The sequence below is a fragment of the Megalopta genalis genome, chromosome 4, assembly GCF_051020955.1.
Source record: "Megalopta genalis isolate 19385.01 chromosome 4, iyMegGena1_principal, whole genome shotgun sequence".
In the NCBI taxonomy this organism is placed as follows: Eukaryota; Metazoa; Arthropoda; class Insecta; order Hymenoptera; family Halictidae; genus Megalopta; species Megalopta genalis.
Genome location: NC_135016.1, coordinates 8,453,571 through 8,472,467, shown reverse-complemented (window position 1 = coordinate 8,472,467; position 18,897 = coordinate 8,453,571).

The window sequence follows — 18,897 nt, the reverse complement described above, 5'->3', positions numbered from 1 at the left end:
TGGATAGTGTTTTGTAGATTGGTACAAAAATTCACAGCTCGAGAATATCATTTTTTGGTGAGATATAATTTTTTGGAGATCTTTTCCCTTAGAGCTTTTCTATAGATAGACCAATTCTGGTTGCAAATTCGGATGTGTCTTTAAGAAATTACAATAATGAAACGACTATGTATAAATTTAAACAAATTTTACTGCAGTTAGACAGTGTTTCGATGAACATATAAAAAATATGTCAGCTTGAGAAATTAATTATTTAGTAAGATACGATCACTTCCCGGGACCTTTCCCAAAAAATGTTTTTCTAGATAAACTGACGATGGTTCTCAATTAACACGCGTCTCCACAAAATTATAATAATGGAACGACTCGGTATATATTTTAACAAATTTTGCCACCGTTACACAGTATCTTGAGGAGCATACAGAAAAATGTTCAACTCTGAAAATTAATTTTTTAATAATATACATTTATTTCTTTGCCACCCTATCGTAAATCATTCTCAGCTCCCCGACCAGGAACAATAGTTGCTAAAACTTGGAAATTAGGTGGCTTTTCGCTCATGCTCGATCAAGATACCGTGCAACCGGTCCCTTTTGTTCGAACGACACGGCGATCGCAGGAGTTATAGCATGATTGCGAACAGCAGCGAGCGCGCCGGAGCTCGTAAATTGAGACATGGTCCGACGTCGAAATGGAAAAGGAACGGAACGGATTAGGCGTGCCAAAATTGTCGGCCGCGAACGGTACCACTTGCTCGACCGTCGTCGGCGTTCCCCGTGTAATTAACTAATTCAATAAACACCGTAGCAGTGACAGCGTTGGCTCTACGCGGCGCGAGCAACCTGTCATTACACGGACGATTATGTCGTTAGTGCTTCGAGGATTTTAAACGTGCAATTAGCGGAAATCACCTCGACGACATTGTACCGCGGAGCCCTCGACCGTGCTCCGTGAACCGGGTAATAAAATTGTCACTCTTAAAACGCGCCGCCGGACGGCTCGATAATTAAGCATCTGCGCGGGCCACTTCCACTTCGCCACTTCCGCCACCACGAGGAAAAGCAACGTCTCTCCATGCCCCGTTAAATGTACTGATTTAATGCCGCGCTTCACGAAGCGCAATCGCTTAATCATTTTGTTTATACTTTCCAAAGCTGCTAACCTATTAAATGTATTATTATCGACTGTAATATACACGTGTTATCTTAAAGTTGAAATATATCCGCAATGGCGGAAGAGGGTTAATTAGGGAGTCGGGCCACTCGAGCAATAATTAAGCCTAGGAAGGCGAGAGAGTCGTAAAATAAAATAGTCTACGATCTTTTCGCAATGCTCCCAGATATTTTTCTCTGGAAGACTATAACAGCCGAGCCTAAATCACAGGGTCAAGGTGCCAGGTGATCGCGAATGCACCAAAAGCTGCATCAAAAGTTCTCTTCTGTGTACTTCAACGTTTTCAGGAATTAAACAGAGAAGAAATCCGTGATAATAATCGTAAAACAACTGGAATCTCAATTTAACCCTTATTTGGGCGACCGAATATGTATTTCTATGTTTAATTATTATTTTTTTTATATTTCTTAAGATGATATCGTAAAATTATTTCACATCCCCATTTTTTAAGCACTTTTGTGACTATACACACTTTGATGAATAAATTCATGCAGATAATATTAATCAAGTAAGCTGCAAACCTGCTTACATTATTGTCAGATTGTAATTTCATAAATTAACAGTGATTTTTCACGATAGAATTGCATAGTATATTTTTTCGTTGTTTTATTATCCATTGTCGTCGATCGGCAAAGACAAACGATAACTACAAGTTGCTGCAATTGATAGTCTCGTGACTTTCGAAAAAACGATAAAACCAAAAAAATTGCCGTACAATCAAGATGTAATAATAAAATAGATTGCGCGCCGTTGTTGCCAAACGACCGTGAAAACTTCGGTTGCTCGCGTAATGGTTAGACAACGACAAAACCCGGCGATCCGAATCGCCCACGTAATTATCACTGCTCGTTACAAATTAGAAGATGAGAACCGTGGACGTAGGACGGGATCAGGTGCAGGAATAATGGGCCGTGATAAACTGGCAAGAAGAAGAGGAACGCGGTGTGAATAGGTGCGCGGACTTTGAGTTGATTAGCCGTTCTTATCGCCTCCCCCCCGGTGTAAATTATCTTCTTATTTGCGCTGGCTGTTAACAGAATAATCGGCATTGTAATTACCGGAGGGAAAAATCCGGTGCACGGCCGAGACACCTGCAGTGTCGTGGTGATCATCGCGCCATAAACATCGTCCGAGGGACGACTCTATCAGGCTCGTCGGTTTTCGCAATCGGCACCGCGAAACTAATTATCGAGATCGGTAATTGGTAGCCAGAGCCAATCTAATTTCCAAGCAGGGCGTGGTGTTGCCGCTCGATCTCGCTTCGCAAGAGCCATCGGCCGGCTCTCTCTCTCTCTCTCTCTCTCTCTCTCTCTCTCTCTCTCTTTCTCTCTTTCTCTCTTCCTCGCTCTTTCGTTCCCGAGGGATATCTATCGCGACTCGGTTATTGCGGCCGACCGGCGACGGTGCTTATCAAGTCATTAGCTCGCCATTACGCCCCATGCAACGTTTGTTTAACCCGATTCCGGGACTCTCGATCCTCAGGAGTCCGGCAACGCCGGACAATCGTCCGTCGGGAGGTAAAAGCCCCGTGATTCCGGGCGCCCGTTTCGGCTAAGACCGACTTCGTTCGAGCGTATCAAACGATTCCCTGATAATACCACGGCCGGCGAACCGCCCACGCTGCAATTAAAGGGTCAGAGGCTAATTATTGCCCTGCGCGGGAAAAATCAGCCTTCCTAGTCCCGGTTCCTTCGGATTTCCGGCAGAGCTCGTCGTTACGGGCGTTCGGTATTGTTCCGCTGACGATTATCCTTATGCAAATAATTATTCTTTTCTTGCGCCTTGCTGCTAGAACGTCGACGTATGAATGGAGATGGAAGAACGTGGTCGGTAGACCGCGGATCTTTGTGCGAAGTAAAAACGATTAGTCCGTCGATTGCGACAGACGCGAGCCAAATTAAACGTAATGAATTATGACATGCTGTATCTGTCTATTCGGGGATAAATTTACATTAAAATAGTGCAATGTCTCGATAAATACGGTCTTGTTGCTTGTAAATTACAAGGAAAATTGCTCCTCCCGCAGAAGTCCGATGTTTTCAACTGTACGATACATATGTGCGGTTTCGTTAGAAAATGAGAGGTTCTTGTGGAATTTTGTTCGTCGAATATGAATCTAGAAACTATTTTTCTTTATCATCTGTATTTCCATCAAAAATATAAAAATGTATCTTTTTATTCAAGGTATGATAAAATAGCGGAAAGAAGCCATGCATAAAATGTTGTGCGGTGGTTTTAACACTTTGACTGCCAGCAACTAGTTAAAACCTGTTAAAATTTCCTTAATAACAAAACGATGTCATGAAAATGATTCATTTATTATTTTTTATTTTATTATTTATTTATTTATATATTTTGTTAAATGTTGGATTTAATAAAGAAGAGCGAATTTCTTAAAAATAGACTTGGCAGTCACCGCGTTAAAGGGGAGACTTTGATCTTCAAATTCATAACGATTCAGAAACAATATTAGAATGATACGAGCACGAAGAACAAAGAAGCTTTTGTAGTACAGTAAATTCTCCGTAATTGACGCTCTGCTTGGATACAAAAATGGACAATTTTGGAACGGGAGATACGATTTTGTAGTTACGTTTCTATAGTTATTATTATGATTATTATTATAGTTATTATTATAGTTATTATTATGCTTATTATTATAGTTATTATTATAGTTATTATTATGCTTATTATTATAGTTATTATTATAGTTATTATTATGCTTATTATTATAGTTATTATTATAGTTATTATTATAATTATTATCATAGTTATTATGATAGTTATTATTATAATTATTATTATAGTTATAATTACGTTCTTATATTTATCGATCGTCAAGAACTATGAAAACGAGTCACATGGCTCGATTAATTGTACACTTCCTCTTCCCAAATTATCCATTTCCGTTTACATGTTGAGTGACAATTGCAGTGAATTCACTGTATCACGAAAAATCGTGACAGTACAATCTTTGTCTTCGAAGCGCGAATATCGTATCTCAGATTAGACGATCGTGATCGTCCAGTTTCGTCGATGCGAACGATTCGCCGGGTGCCTAGGCTCGTGAAGGCCTACGTTATGGTTCCGAGGATTTGAATTTCGAGTTCCTCGCGGCTCGGATCCGAGCCGGGAGCGTACCTCGGAACTGGTACGTCCGTAATCCCGTGTTCCCCGGCGGTGTTTCGCCGTCGTTCCGCACGAGCGGCCTGTACAAGATCCCGTGCGCGGCTGGGAAAAGGTGGCCGACGGTGCCCGCACGTAGGAAGTAAACACGCCGGTACTCGAACGAGACCACGGAAATCGACGACAGTCGGCCGCGCGTCCGCCCGGCAAAAAGCAGAAACCGCGGCAACGATACCGCGGACGGATGCAACCAGATACACCGGCACGATAACAGGAATCGGCGCGGACAAGCGCGCGCGAATCGATTCGCGGCCGTGATAACGCCGCGCTGGATTTATGTCGAAACGCGAGAAACGTCCTCGACCCTCGGCCCATGATGGAGCACGCGATCGCCGGCTGTCAACCGTACCCACGAGTCAATTGGAATCGCGATCGGCAACGAAAGATAATCCGATCCTGCGCCGGAATCCGAAACTGACGCTTTCTACACGGACATCTTCGAAAAGATGTGTTCATCGGACGCATTGACTGTACAATGTCGTTTGTAACAGTTGTGACTAGACTTTAGGTGAGGTGAACATTTTTTATGTTCGTTTTGCGAGACGTTTAATACAGTTATTGTACTAATTAAGAGCATCGTATAAATAGCTAAATTTTTATTCGACTGTAAAATATAATAAGATAATAATAAAGTGTAAATCTTTCCACTATTATAATCAAATTTAAGGTAACTAAAAATAGTCTAATTTCATATAAAATTGACTGAGCAATTGCGCGAATAACTCAACAACGGTACATCGCATAAGACGATGTACCTTAATTATTAAAAATGATTACAACCTCCTCGATACTGTTATAAATCTTTTCTTTACTGCCACCCCTATATTATCGCGTTGTATTCGCTATAATGATTTGCAAAATAATCCACTAAATATGGATGTTATCTTCTAATTATATCCAAATCAAATACTGTTCTATTCTTAATAAATAAACGTCGAAGTAAATAAATATAAATTGTCTTCCTAATATAGAAAATTAATACGTAGCCGTGGAACAATGGACAGCAAAAAAGTATTAAAGGAATCAGGAAAATCTTTAATACTAATAAAATATAATAATAATTAATTAATACTAATAGAATAGAATATATAATATATAACTAAATATTATTAGTATAGTATTATTATTATAATAATTAATACTTAATAAAAATTTCAAGCAGAAAAGAATAAATTCTAACTTGCTCCAGTGAACAATGTCGCAAAGTGATCGATAAGGAGCCCCATAATTCGACCAGCAGTTAGCGTAATTCTTTCAGCAATCCCACCCACGACTTCGACCGACTAATTCCTTGCAAGGGTAGAAAGTCGACGTATCCGCATAAAAACGTCGGATACATAGATCCACCTGCTACGCGGACCACACAGCATTCCGTTCTTGCCTGGAGTCACCGATACGCTTTGGCATTCGTTTTTTAAGTTCCCATGCCGCGAGGGGATTAACGCGTACCCATACGGCTCGCGTCGAACACGAGCCGGCCCCATTATCATTGGATTGCGAATAAACCCATTGGAGCAATGGTATCGGCCGGTCTCTCGATATTAAAACCACTTAGCGGTGAAAATCGCGAGCGTACCCGAGATCGTATCGGGGTGGAATTTCTCGGCCGCGAAATCGTGTGAATTGTACCTGTCGATCACCGTACGCGATACATTCGCCGTATCCGATGGGGAATTTCATTGCGGCGTTACCTATTTTCGGAGCTCACTATGCCACGAAACGAATTTTCGATGCAGTCGTGGCGCAACAGTTGCATTTCCTGATTGGAAACGTTCCCATGTCGAATCTTTTCAATCAAAAATCAGCCTTCCGATCAGTCTGCGATAAACTAGCCGCATAAAATCGTACGTCGAAATCTATGACCGCATTTTAAAGGGGAGACTTCGATCTTTAAAATAATGGCAATTCAAGCCGCAGGAAAAATTTTCCAATCTCCGCAGACACGTTTGAAGTTACAAACATGGTTGCAATACAGATATGTACGTCTACGGATATGGATTGCATTGGAACTGTGATAAAGTTGCCTGAAAAAATCGCACGACAAAATTTTTGACCTCATTTTAAAGAGGAGACTTCAATCTTTAAAATAGTGATAATTAAAGTTGCGGAAAAAATTTTCCAATCTCCGCACACACGTTTGAAATTGTAAAAATGATTCTAACATAGATCTGTAGTCCGATGTTCTGCTGAAAACAATGAATTTTATTCAACTGTGTAGAATTGCCAGAAAAAATCATATGACAAAATTTATGGTGTAGTTTTAAAGGAGAGACTTCAGTCTTTAAAATAATGGCAACTCAAGCAGCGGAAAAAATTTTCCGATCTCCGCAGACATGTTTGAAGTTGCAAAAATAGATGCAATGCAGATCTGTATTCCGATGGTCTATTAAAATGGATTACATTGAAACTGTGATAAAGTTGCCGAAAAAAATCTTACGATAATATTTTTGGTGTCATTTTAAAGGGAAGACTTCAATCTTTAAAGCAATGATGATTAAAGTCGCGGAAAAAATTTTCCAATGTCCGTACGCACGTTTGAAATTGTAAAAGTGATTGTAACATAGATCTGTATTCCGATGTTCTGTTGAAAACAATGGATTCTATTCGACCGGGCAACATTGCGAGAAAAAATCGTACGATAAAATTTGTGGTGTCGTTTTAAAGAGGAAACTTCACTCTTTAAATCCATGATGACTAAAGTTAGGGTAAACATTTGTTAGCCTTCACAAATGCGTTTAAAGTTGAACGTATTTATTGAAAACGATTGATATCATTCAAACTATAGTAAAACAGCCGAAAGAAGATCGTAGATTAAAACAACAGATGTATGCATAAAAGGTGAGGACACGATTTTTGGTCAGGAGAAGCCGCTCACCAGACCATTATCTACATGTCAGCCGATTTTCCGCAGATATCGAGCACCGGTTATTATACCGGTGTTTCTCGGATCGGCCGCGGCGGTACGCACCGTTACGCGCGCTTTTCACGCCGCATAAAGCCGATCGTTACACGCGCGCCGCGCACCTAACGAACGGCTCGAATGTCCGCCAATGATAAAAGTAATCCCCGATCTAGATTACGAGCACAATGGGGACCTCCGGGCGTCTTTCCACGCCGTACGCGTTCGAGCGTACGCACCGCGCCGTGCCGCGTTTGTATTGTGCTCGATGCCAGGAGAAAACGCGGCGGGGACGAGCCGCAGGAAATAAAACCGGTTAGAAAAAATCCTCCGGTGAGTTTTCTGCGGAGACTGGTAACGCTCCAGGCGATCAATTTGTGCTTTCGAACGGTGGAAACACGATTTTCTGCGGTTAGTGTACACTGAGCGCCGCGCTGGAGCCTTTGATCTCTCATTTCAGTTTTTAACAGAAAAAGAGATTTCATTAAAATTGTGACACGGTGCTTTAAAGTAGAGATTTCATCCTTTAAAATGAGCATAAGTAGAATGCCGTACGATCTTTTTTACAAGTATTTACAGCAGATCAAAGATGACGAATCTTTCATCTAAGATTTACTGTACTTTTATTTTCGATATTTAGTGTGTCATCGATGTTATTAATTTTGCTACTGGAAAAATACTTTCGATGAAACAATTTAAGGGTGTTGTGGTATAGTATTTATCCTTTAGAATCAGTGTAGTCGCGATATCGTACGATTTTTTTACACGAAGTTACAGGACTCTGAAGGTGGACCATTTTTCGATTATGATTCAGTGATTTTTTAGTTCGGTGAAGTTTATACCGCTTAAACAAAGATTGCAATAACTCATAAGGTTCTTTAATCCTTTGTAGAAATGATTAACGAAGTGACAGTAAAGCGATCTATAAGAGAAAAGCGTAAAAGTAGACGATCTCCTCGACGGAATAACCGAAAGGCGATTCTCTGCGTCGATCACGCATAGCGCGTGCGGAGACTTCAATGCCTCGGAATATCTGCACAAGCGATGTCATCCCACGCACGCTTATTCTTTTCACGAATTCTTAACGCTTCTGAACTTTGCTATCATACGTTAATAGCAATAAATTGAAAGCTACAAATTTCACCGTACCATAATCACTAGACTGCAGATTTTACGCATTTATGACAATATAATAATAATTACTAATAAATTGAAAACAAAAAAATTTCACCGTACCATAATCATTAGATTGCGGATTCTATGCATTTATGACAAAACTGAATAGCTGAAATTCAGAAACGATTAACAAAATTATGAAAAACTATCGATACATAATTCACACGTCGCTGAAATTATTGAAGAAGGAAAGCAATTTCAAGCTAGCTCCCGCTGCTTCTAACAAATTTAGAAAATATCTATCTCGCATACTGATCGGCGCGGTGCAATAATCACGCTATTCCCGTATTATACACGTTTTCCAGAGTTCTTCGCTGACGAGCATTAAGCAGCGGCATAATAAAGCAACGTGGAATGGCCAATCGTGCAGCAACACTCGAAAAGCGAGATCGGTAGCGCACGCATTAACAGCAAAACACAGAATCGAGCGGTTCTGCCGTTCTCGTTAATAACCGCTATCATGGCAGTTTTTCCTCGTGTTTCTTGCGGTCGCGGCGCTACCGGTCGAAAAACCGCATGCTTACGGCCACCAACGGCAATAATAACACGCGAGCCGCGCGTGTTCCGCGTGGCGTGTGTGTACCGTTTAAACGGCGCGGCAGAGATTTGCAGAATGTTGATCGATTATCCGGCGCGCAGGGAGCGGGTGATTATCCCCGCGGGTTTAATTAATTTTCTCTAATCGCGGTAACGACGTGGCGATCGGTTTTCCAGGGACGGTGGCCGCGGCGACACGGCCCTCGGCGGGCACACGGAAAACCACCGATGGCGGCCGACGGACCGAGACAGCGAGAGAGAGAGAGAGAGAGAGAGAGAGAGAGAGAGAGAGAGAGGAAGAGAGAGAAATAAAGACAGAGAGAGATGAAGAGAGATAAAGAGAGAGAGACAGAGAGGGAGGCGCCATGCGGAGGCGGAAAATATCGCCTTCTGGCGGAACGGGTTCCTCAGATTAACCCACACAGGCACGCACACGCGTACACGCGCCGCGAGATCGATCTTTTGCGAAACACGGCCAATAATACGTCCACGGAGCACCGTCACGCCACCGGTTCCTACACATCCGTGCGTGTACCATGAACTCTTACGAAAATATCGCCATAGAGCCGGTATTATACGAGCCGGCCACCGATACCTGGCGGCGCGGCCTCGCTTTTCAGCGGCGGCTAGGTTTAACCAATAAACGACCGACCCGTGACAAATCAATTATTACGTTCGCGCCCGTGGAAACTCGAGAAACCAGCCGCGAGAAGAATTGTCTACGGCTCCGTGCTCGTCTGATGCTCATTGTTCCCTCCGATGATCGCGGGCCTCGCTGCGAAACCAGACACGCGAACTTTCGATCGCTTTGTGCCACGCGGGAATGGCTAAAGCACCTCAGAGAGTAGACCGTTTTATTCGAACGCTATACCTACCAGACACAAACGGTGACTGAAATTTGTTGCTAGGTATGAGTCGCGAGGCTGGATTCGTTTCTATTCTTTGCCATTCGCGTAGGGTGTGTCATCCGTTGGTTTCTTTTTAAGATTCTTATGAAAATAGGCCGTTTAACTTTTAATAGTTTTCATTTTTATATTGTCATTATTATTTGAAAATTGATCATTTTTATATTATTACTATTATCATTATTATATTTATTTCACTTGATCGAATTTAAATTGAATTTAAATTGAAAAGTTGAGTTCTACGACATTGAATACCTTTTTTTAACATTATTACCTTTCGCAGATTTTAATGAAATTGGGAAAAGGCGGTACATCAGCGTAAAAATTAATTTTCAAATACGAACGAACAATTCCGTCAGTTATATACAGGTTGCGGTCAAAATTTTAATATTTAGTATAGTATATTCTTTTTACTGAAAAAGGTAAAGTATCATTGTACAGTATATAGCATATTAATTCATGTCAATATTTCACAATGTTGCTCCTGAAATATTTTATCCATTAAAGACCTTACTGAAGACCGCGCACATAAATGAAAAATGTGTCGAACACATCGTGCTTGATTTCGAAAGTATCGTGCATAGAAAATTCGCGTTCGGCACAAACATCCAGTCTAGTGAAATCGCAATAATTTTCAAGGCCCGCTAGAAATCTGTTGTAAATTGTCTGCGAACGATTCTGACGCAAACAGCAACGGAATTGAGACTGACTGTGAGAAACATTCGCGACACATAACTCTTGTTGTTTCAATTTATGTTTCACGCGCACTAATTACCTGTTTGTTGGCCGATAGTTAACCACCGGCCGGCCGCCGCGAATTAATAAATCAACGGGCGATAAAGTGCAAGAATCAGCCGTGAACTCCTCGCCGCGGTTTCGAATTCCCCTCCGCCCAAGGTTGCCGGACTATTGATAGATATAAGCCCGCTCCAAATGTCCGATAGAATTGTTTCGATCTCATTGATCGAGCCGGCGATAATAACAATAATTATCGTATCATCGGCGTTTCGTCACGGCGATCCGATTCGAGCCGGCGGCAGTTCGTGGGCGGTTTTCGATACAGATCGAAATCTCGATCAGATTAATTATCACCGTAATCGTATTATCGGCCGATTTGTCGAGCCTCGGCGGCCGTTTCAATGCGCTCCCTTCTCTCTTTCTCTGGTCTACGAGGCTGTCTCGAGCCGCCGACGCGCGCGGTGCGTGCCGCTCGTTGCACATTTCGTTGCGTAAACGCATTGCGTCGCGCGCACCACGATTTATGGGGCTCGCGCGGCCCGGCCGGCTAATCGACGCCCGATATTCCAGGAATCGCGAGACGGACGCGTGGTCGTGCCGTGAGAGACCTTTTCAACGGTGAAAAACTCGGCTGAAATGCCAGCCGGCGAAATAAACGCCGCCCTCGAATGGCACTCGCGCTCGCGTACGAGACACCGGCAAATCGATCGCGCGATCGTTCCTGCCAGATCGAGGAAGAGTCCGCGTCTTTCTCCGCTTTTCTCCATTTTTCTGCATTTTTCTGCACGTCAGTTTTCGCTATTCCATTTCCTCGCGCTTCGTACTTCTGCACTTCGTCTTTCTACACTCCATTTTTCCGTCTATTGTAGATAAAATATCGAGGGAGAAGTGTCATTGCGACATTTTAATTCGATCACATTTTTCTACAGTTCACTTATTTGTTTATTCTATATTGGAAGTCGGAAAAGATGTGTAGACTTGTCATTTTCGATGGACTGAATTTTTCTACCTTCCAGTTTTTTATTTATTATTCTTTATTACATCTTTCATTTTTCTGGTTATTGTAGATTCGAGGAACTGTCAATTTGTCATTCCTATAGAAGATGGAGAATGACATGTCACATTGTAATTTTTATTAATCGACGTTTTCTCCCCTGCATCTTTTTATTCATTGTATATATATATATATATAGATTAGAGATCGAGAAAGTATCTATCAGTTTCATTCGACCGCATTTTCTTGCACCGTTTTCCTTTTGTATTAATCATAGATTCTACGTTGAGGTTATCACTTTTATTCCACCACATATTTCTAACCATAAGTTTTCAATCAACTGGAGACAGAAAAGCACAGAAATTACTATTCAATCAGATTTTCATTCACTTTTTATCCACGAAGATTATTACATTAAAAAATTAAACTCTACTTGACTTAGCTTCTTTAAAACCTCTCTACAACTATAGAAAATTATATAAATATTTGCAGCACAATAATGACAAATGCAACTTCTAAACCCACTTGTTAAATAAATATCGGAGGCAAATAAAATGTTTTCAGCACATTGCAGCAGATCCTAAAATGAAATCAGTACCTCATTATGTGACATCAAAATCGCAGCGCTATAGAAAGTTGAAATCTATTTGCCAGCACAAAATAAAATGTGCTACTTCCTCAACTAAATATGTTACAGAATTCAACATAAAATAGATCAAATGAAAATATTGACTGCGTATCCTCTGGATCAATATTTCATTTCCGCCTCGATCTGCTACGATTAGATCCCGGCATTGCTGGCATCGGAGTCTCCAGCACGTACTCGAAATCTCTGCGCCTCGGTGCGTGTTACGATCGATATTATTCGTCCGTTGCGACAGCTTGTACCAGATATCACAGAAAGGTACTCCGATCAGATTGCCGAGGCTAGGAAAAATCACCTACCTCGCGGACTGGTTAACATTTTCGTATTGTTATTCGTCTAATGTCTCAATCGGTGCTCGCAAGACTCGCCCAGGCTCGAGAGAAGCATAGAGGTATTCACATGCGAGCGTCGATTACCGGTACGCGTTACCCGTGATTTTCTGGTCGCATTAAAATACCAACCTCGGCCCTAGACGATAATAATATTAGCCAGCTCGCCAGCCGACACTTATATGCTAAGCAGGTGTCGGGAAAAATCGAAAGTTGAAAAGTTAATCGAAGGCTCGCGCGTTGGAGGATTGCACAGGCAAAATTGCTAGCGGGAAAGTCGTTATGCTATACGGCATATGGTGTCACCGGTGCATGGGAGATCGTATAATGCACCTGTGCTTGCTGCTGGGGTGATCGTTCTTTGATCATTTAGTGCAAATGAGCTAGTTAATGCAGTTATGTGCAACGTCGATTTCAAGCTATTTTTAGCTGTCACTAATGTCAGTAATCTTGAGAATCTCGAAGCACTGAAGCAAAAAACAGTTCATAGAGGCGAAAGTAGAGGCTTCGTCCTTTAAAATGAGCTTAGTTAGATTGTTTTATGATTTCTTTTGACGAAGTTGAAGTTGGCCGAATATCAAGAATTTTTCGCTTGCGATTTAGCATGTATTTTGAACTTACATTATCACTTTACCAACAACATGTTTCATTTCTCTAGTTCAAGAATACTGTTCAGGAGTATCAAAGTACAGGCTTTAGCCTTTAAAATGAGCTAAATTAGACTGTCCTGCGATTTTTTTTCACGATGTTACACCAGGTTCAATATCAAGAAACTTTCGTCTAGGATTTAACAATCTCCTGCTTCTTCGTCATCAGTCTACTATTAACATAATTAATTTCCTCGGTCCAAAAAATCCGTTCAGAAAACGACTCAGGGACGTCAAACTACACGCTTCGCCTCTTAAAATAAGCTAAATTAGATAGTCGTACGATTTCTTTCCATGAAATTACACTAAGTCAAATGTGAACAGTTTTTCGCTCGCAATTTCGTAAATTCTTGAATTCATTTACATTAACAATATTAATCTTGCTGTACCGAAAGCACTATCGAGAAAACAATAGAGGGACTACAAAGTACCGGCTTCGCCCTTTAAAATAAGCCTAAGTACATCGCTCTAAGATTATTTAGTACGACGTAACTTACATAAGTTGCATCGGGTCAAAGTTCGACAACATTTTACCCGCGATTCATCGCACTTCCTGTACAATATATTTAAAAGAAAATGATATAGCGACATTTTCCGCCCAGTCAGTTCGCGAAGGATTGTACCCCGGTGTCGCCAACGTCGGCAACCAATTCTGCCGCGGATCACAGATTGATTTCATCCGAATTTCGACGTCCGTCGTCGCGCTTGTTGCGCGAGAGAGCCGCGGAACGTATTAGAAGCGACAGTTTCACCGGGGCCGACATACGGTACGCGTGTCGTGTCGTAATGGATCGAGAATAATGGTCCTTATCTAGCGCCAACGAGCGTGCTTTAATATGACGAGAAAATATAAGGCTGCCGGTCTCGATATGATACCGCATGCTGGGCGCGAGCGCCGTGATTTTTTCCGCGCGGCAGCGACGGTGTTTCTCACAGTGTCGGACATTTGTCGACCGGCAAAAATCCCTGATTACCCTCTTCGCAGTCCGAGCGAAATTAACGGATAAGCTATTGGGCTTTATTTATCGTTGCGGTATCACTATTTTACTTTCACACTTCGGTGGAGAACCGCGCGGCCAATGGAAACCGATTAACCCAGATACCCACATAGGAATACGTATCCCTCACGTGGCCCACCGATCGTTCCCTTTTTTCTCTCCGTCTTCGCTATGGTGTTACGCTACTAACAATACACAATGAGCCTCTGATCAGCCGTGATACTTGACTGTTTCGAGCCTACTTTGCAACATTTGTTGCACCAGACCGGCCATTGCTTAATCCCCACGGGGCGGCGCGGCGCGGCGCGGCGGTCCCGTATTCAGATCGGCGTATAGTTCCTTATCAATCTCGATTTCAATCATAACACAATGCCAAGAGGCTTTGATTATCGAGTATCGCGGACAGGGGCATTCAACGCGACGCCGACCGTGACTGCTCGATTGTTTTGCTGAAATCTGCAGTCATTAATGCGCGCGCCAAATGGTAAATACAATTGCACGTTCCGCGCGGAATGAGGAATGGCTCACTTTTGTTCCTTGCAGCCCCAGATCACGCCGGATCGATTCTCGAACGGTATGTATGATCGAAATTCCTGTTTGTCTTGCTGTCTTTTCATATTTCTGGAAAATTTCCACTGGTGTTCTGTCTTGCATCGATGGATTCAAATATAGTGATTGTATTTAATTGAAATTTACGGAATTATGTAAATGTTTTCGTACAGAGAACGATATTTTAATTGGTAGACAGAAATAATTAGACTACGGATTTTTATGCAAGGTAGAGATTGTTTAAATTAATTGTAAGGTGCGTGGATGAAAATGTCTTTTCAATTTTATTAATTTTATTAAGTTGTAAATAATGTAAAAATATTATCAGATTCTTCTGATGTCTAAAGGTTTGTCTTTGACCTAGTCATTTTCGATGATAATTAAGTCCGTGCATTTTTATGTAAAACGGGAATCGCATAGACATTTATTCTCGTCATGGATAATTTTAGTAAGTTGAAAATAATATAATCGTCTTTTAAAATTATTCCAATAACGTTTCATCTACTCACTTTTGTCATAAATGCATAAATTCTGAAGCCTCGTGATGATGGATAAGAAATAATAAAATAAAAATTAATGAGAAAAATACAGAATAATGGAAACATTAGAAGAATTTCTTTTGGAGTATTGTTAAATTATTTTCAATTGGTTGAAACTATTAAACGAAGAAATACGATGTTATTCGATTCATATTTTATACAATTTCTCAACAAAATTTCTATTTTGCCGAAAGATCTGCAGCCTAGAAATAACATTTGGACACTTGCAATCTGCATGAAGTTTCTCGCACCGAAAGATCGTTGTTCTTAATTTCAAGGTGTAGAAATGTTAATCGTCTGGACTTTATAGCAGAACCTCCTCGATCCGATGCAGGATTTTTCGCAGCCCGAGTATCGTTAGCTCATTAAGTATCCTCCTGCCGATACCCGGCAATGATTTACGCCCACGCAGAGGGTAGTATTTCACGCGTTAAATTGATAATTCTCGCGCGAGCCGACGATTACCGGTATCCAGTGGCATACTAATTAATTGCGGCTCGATCATTAAATCCAGCACTTAATTTCGCACGTGGCTCCCTCAGTTCGACGATACACTCGCGACCTGGAACAAGTCTGTCGCAAGAAACTATATATCGAACATTAATGTTCACTTTTCTTAATTTTCCAGTCGAGTAAACAACTTTCTCAAGACTGAATCTACCACGGTTTTAAAGATTGAAGCTCCCGCTTTAAAATAAGCCCCTAAAATTTGATGTACGGTATTTTTTGGCTGTTTTATGAAACAAGAATGGGGGACATGTTAAAGTTTCATAGTGCACTTTATATTGTTGGTGGTACAGTTTCATTCTAAAATTCGATAAAACGATTAAACGAAATCGCACATCGAAATTTAGGGGTTCGTTGTAAAGAGGAGACTTCAGTCTTCAATTCCGTATAGCATTTATTCACAAAAACAATAATTTATAATGTATAATTTTTTGGAAACATTTTAATCTGACGCATTTCTTTAGAAAAATCGTGTCTTTAACTTTCCAATAACAACGTCATGCAAAAGAAATCGTAGATGAAAATGGAGATTGATGCGTGAAAGTAGAAGCTTCGAGCTACAAATCGGCGCATAATTTATCGTCGTACCAAATTTGTTTACGAAATTGCAGAGATTTCAATATCGACGACATTTGGAAAATCGAAAATTTGTTGACGCTACTGTAAGAGCTTCTGCGCAGAATCGCAGAAGTCTACGCGGTCTGCCGGTCTTCCTGCATTTTCCTGGTAAGGGGCCCCATGGATTGGACGGTGGAACGGGGATCCACGGCGCGCGGCGCGGCGTTATCTCATTGGTTAATTGCGACTGTCAACCGGGGCCCGTGATTTACGGGACCGCGAGCGAACGATATCCCGCCGTCCTTCTCCAACCACCGGGCATCCTAGATTATCGATTCTTCTCGTAGAACCAGTTAGTTAACACGGCCGCGAACGCGCGAGCAGATTCCGCGCCATTCGGAGGACCGTAATGGACGTGTAATAATGATTTATACCCGCCGGTCGGTGAAATCGCGCGACTCGAGTTCGTGGAAAGCCGCGGTATCTGCCGGCTTAACGTTTCTTTAAGCCCGGCTCAAATTGAAAATTATTTACGATTCCACTGGCCCGGAGATACGGAAAATATACACGTGCCAGTAAAAATCGCACCATGTGGCTTCGGAGTCTCGCATCCTAATGAACTCATGCCTTGTCAAAATGTCTGCTTGATTGGTGTTAAAACGAAACGCTTGATGTTAGTAATCGGACGCTTATGAGTAATCGCAATTTAAAAGCACTTTGGTAATTGACTGATAAGCGGTGAAATAAAAATGAGCATTATAAAATGGGTTTTGAAGAAAACGTGTTAGGGTCGTTGAAGTACAGGTTTTATCCTTTAAAGCGAGCCTAATTAGATTGCCATACGATTCTTTCTCACGAAGTTGCACTGGGTCAAATAACTATAATGTTCTGCGATTTAGCAGAGTTGGAATTTTCATCACCAGTCCACTATTAACATCATTGATTTTGCTGGCCTAAAACTGCTATTAGTACAGACTTTATTCTTTAAAATTAGCTCAGTTAGATCTTTATACGATTTTTCTTCACGAAGTTACACTGAGTCAAATATCAACAATTTTTCGGCTGCGACTTTGCAGTTGTCGAATTAGTTCTTATTGGTGTACTAATAACATTTTTCATGGACTAAGAAAAGTCTTTCAGGAGAAGGAGTAGGGTGCTTCAAACTACAGGCTTCAGCCTTCACAATGAGCCTAATTAGTTTTCTCCACGATTTTTTTTCACAAAGTTATACTAAATCAAATATCAACAATATTTCGCCTGTGATTTAGCAGTTATCGAATTAGTTATTATCGGTCTACTACTAACATCACTGCCTCTCGTGGACCAAGAATAGTTTTTGAAAAAAAGAAGTGAGGTGCTTCAGACTACAGGCTTCAGCCTTCACAATGAGCCTAATTAGTTTTCTCCACGATTTCTTTTCACAAAGTTATACTAAATCAAATATCAACAATGTTTCGCCTGTGATTTAGCAGTTATCGAATTAGTTATTATCAACCTACTACTAACATCACTCCATTTTGTGGACCAAAAATAATCTCTCAAGAAAAGAAGTATGCTGCTTCAAACTACAGACTTTGTCCTTCAAAATGAGCCTAGTTAGTTTGCTCCACGATTTTGTTTCACAAAGTTATACTAAATCAAATATCAACAATGTTTCGCCTGTGACTTAGCAGTTATCGAATTAGTTATGATCAGTCTACTACTAACATCGCTGCTTTTCGTGGGCCAAACATAGTGTTTCAAAAGAACAAGTAAGGTACTTCAAACTACAGGCTTCAACCTTCAAAATGAGCCTAATTGGCTTGTCCCGCGATTCTTCTTCGCGAAGTTACACCGAATCAAATAACAACAATTTATCGCCAATGATTCAGCGGTTCAGCGAATTTTGATCACCGGCCCTATTATTTATTCGCGAAGAACATTCGCGGAAGAGATGGTCCCCGGAGATCCTGCTTTATTGAATTTCGCATCAAGAGAAATATTGCCCGGAGGGGGACGCACGAAAGAAGCAATCCGCGATTGTCCCGCAATATCTTACTTCGATCGGTATCCGGTAATACGTTCTTTCGTTGTGCCGGGTCCGCGCGCGACTCTCCGTAAAGAAAAATAAAGAATGAGAAGGAAAGAAAGCGGAGGGAGCCCCGAAAAAAAGAGGAGAAAAAGAGATGGCGCACAGTGTGTGTGTGGTATCTGGCCCGCGACCTTATATACTTTTTTATTGTGCTACGACGCCGGTGTACTGGCTGCCGCAGATAGCGCCCATTATTCTGCCTCTTACGAACGACATGCGGACAATGAGAAACATGGGCCCACCCGCGGTTTAAGTGTCCCCATTGAAACGTGCAAATTCTGTTGCGATAGCCGTTCGCCTGCTCCCCGGCGATCATAGACGCTCCAATTACCTCTCGGCCAGCGTCGTTATGGCCGCGCTGGAATGCGAACATTCGAAGAGGCCTCCTATTTTCCCCGGTCTCGACGCGAAATCCAGAAATTTCTGTCGAAAATGTGTCGCAGGA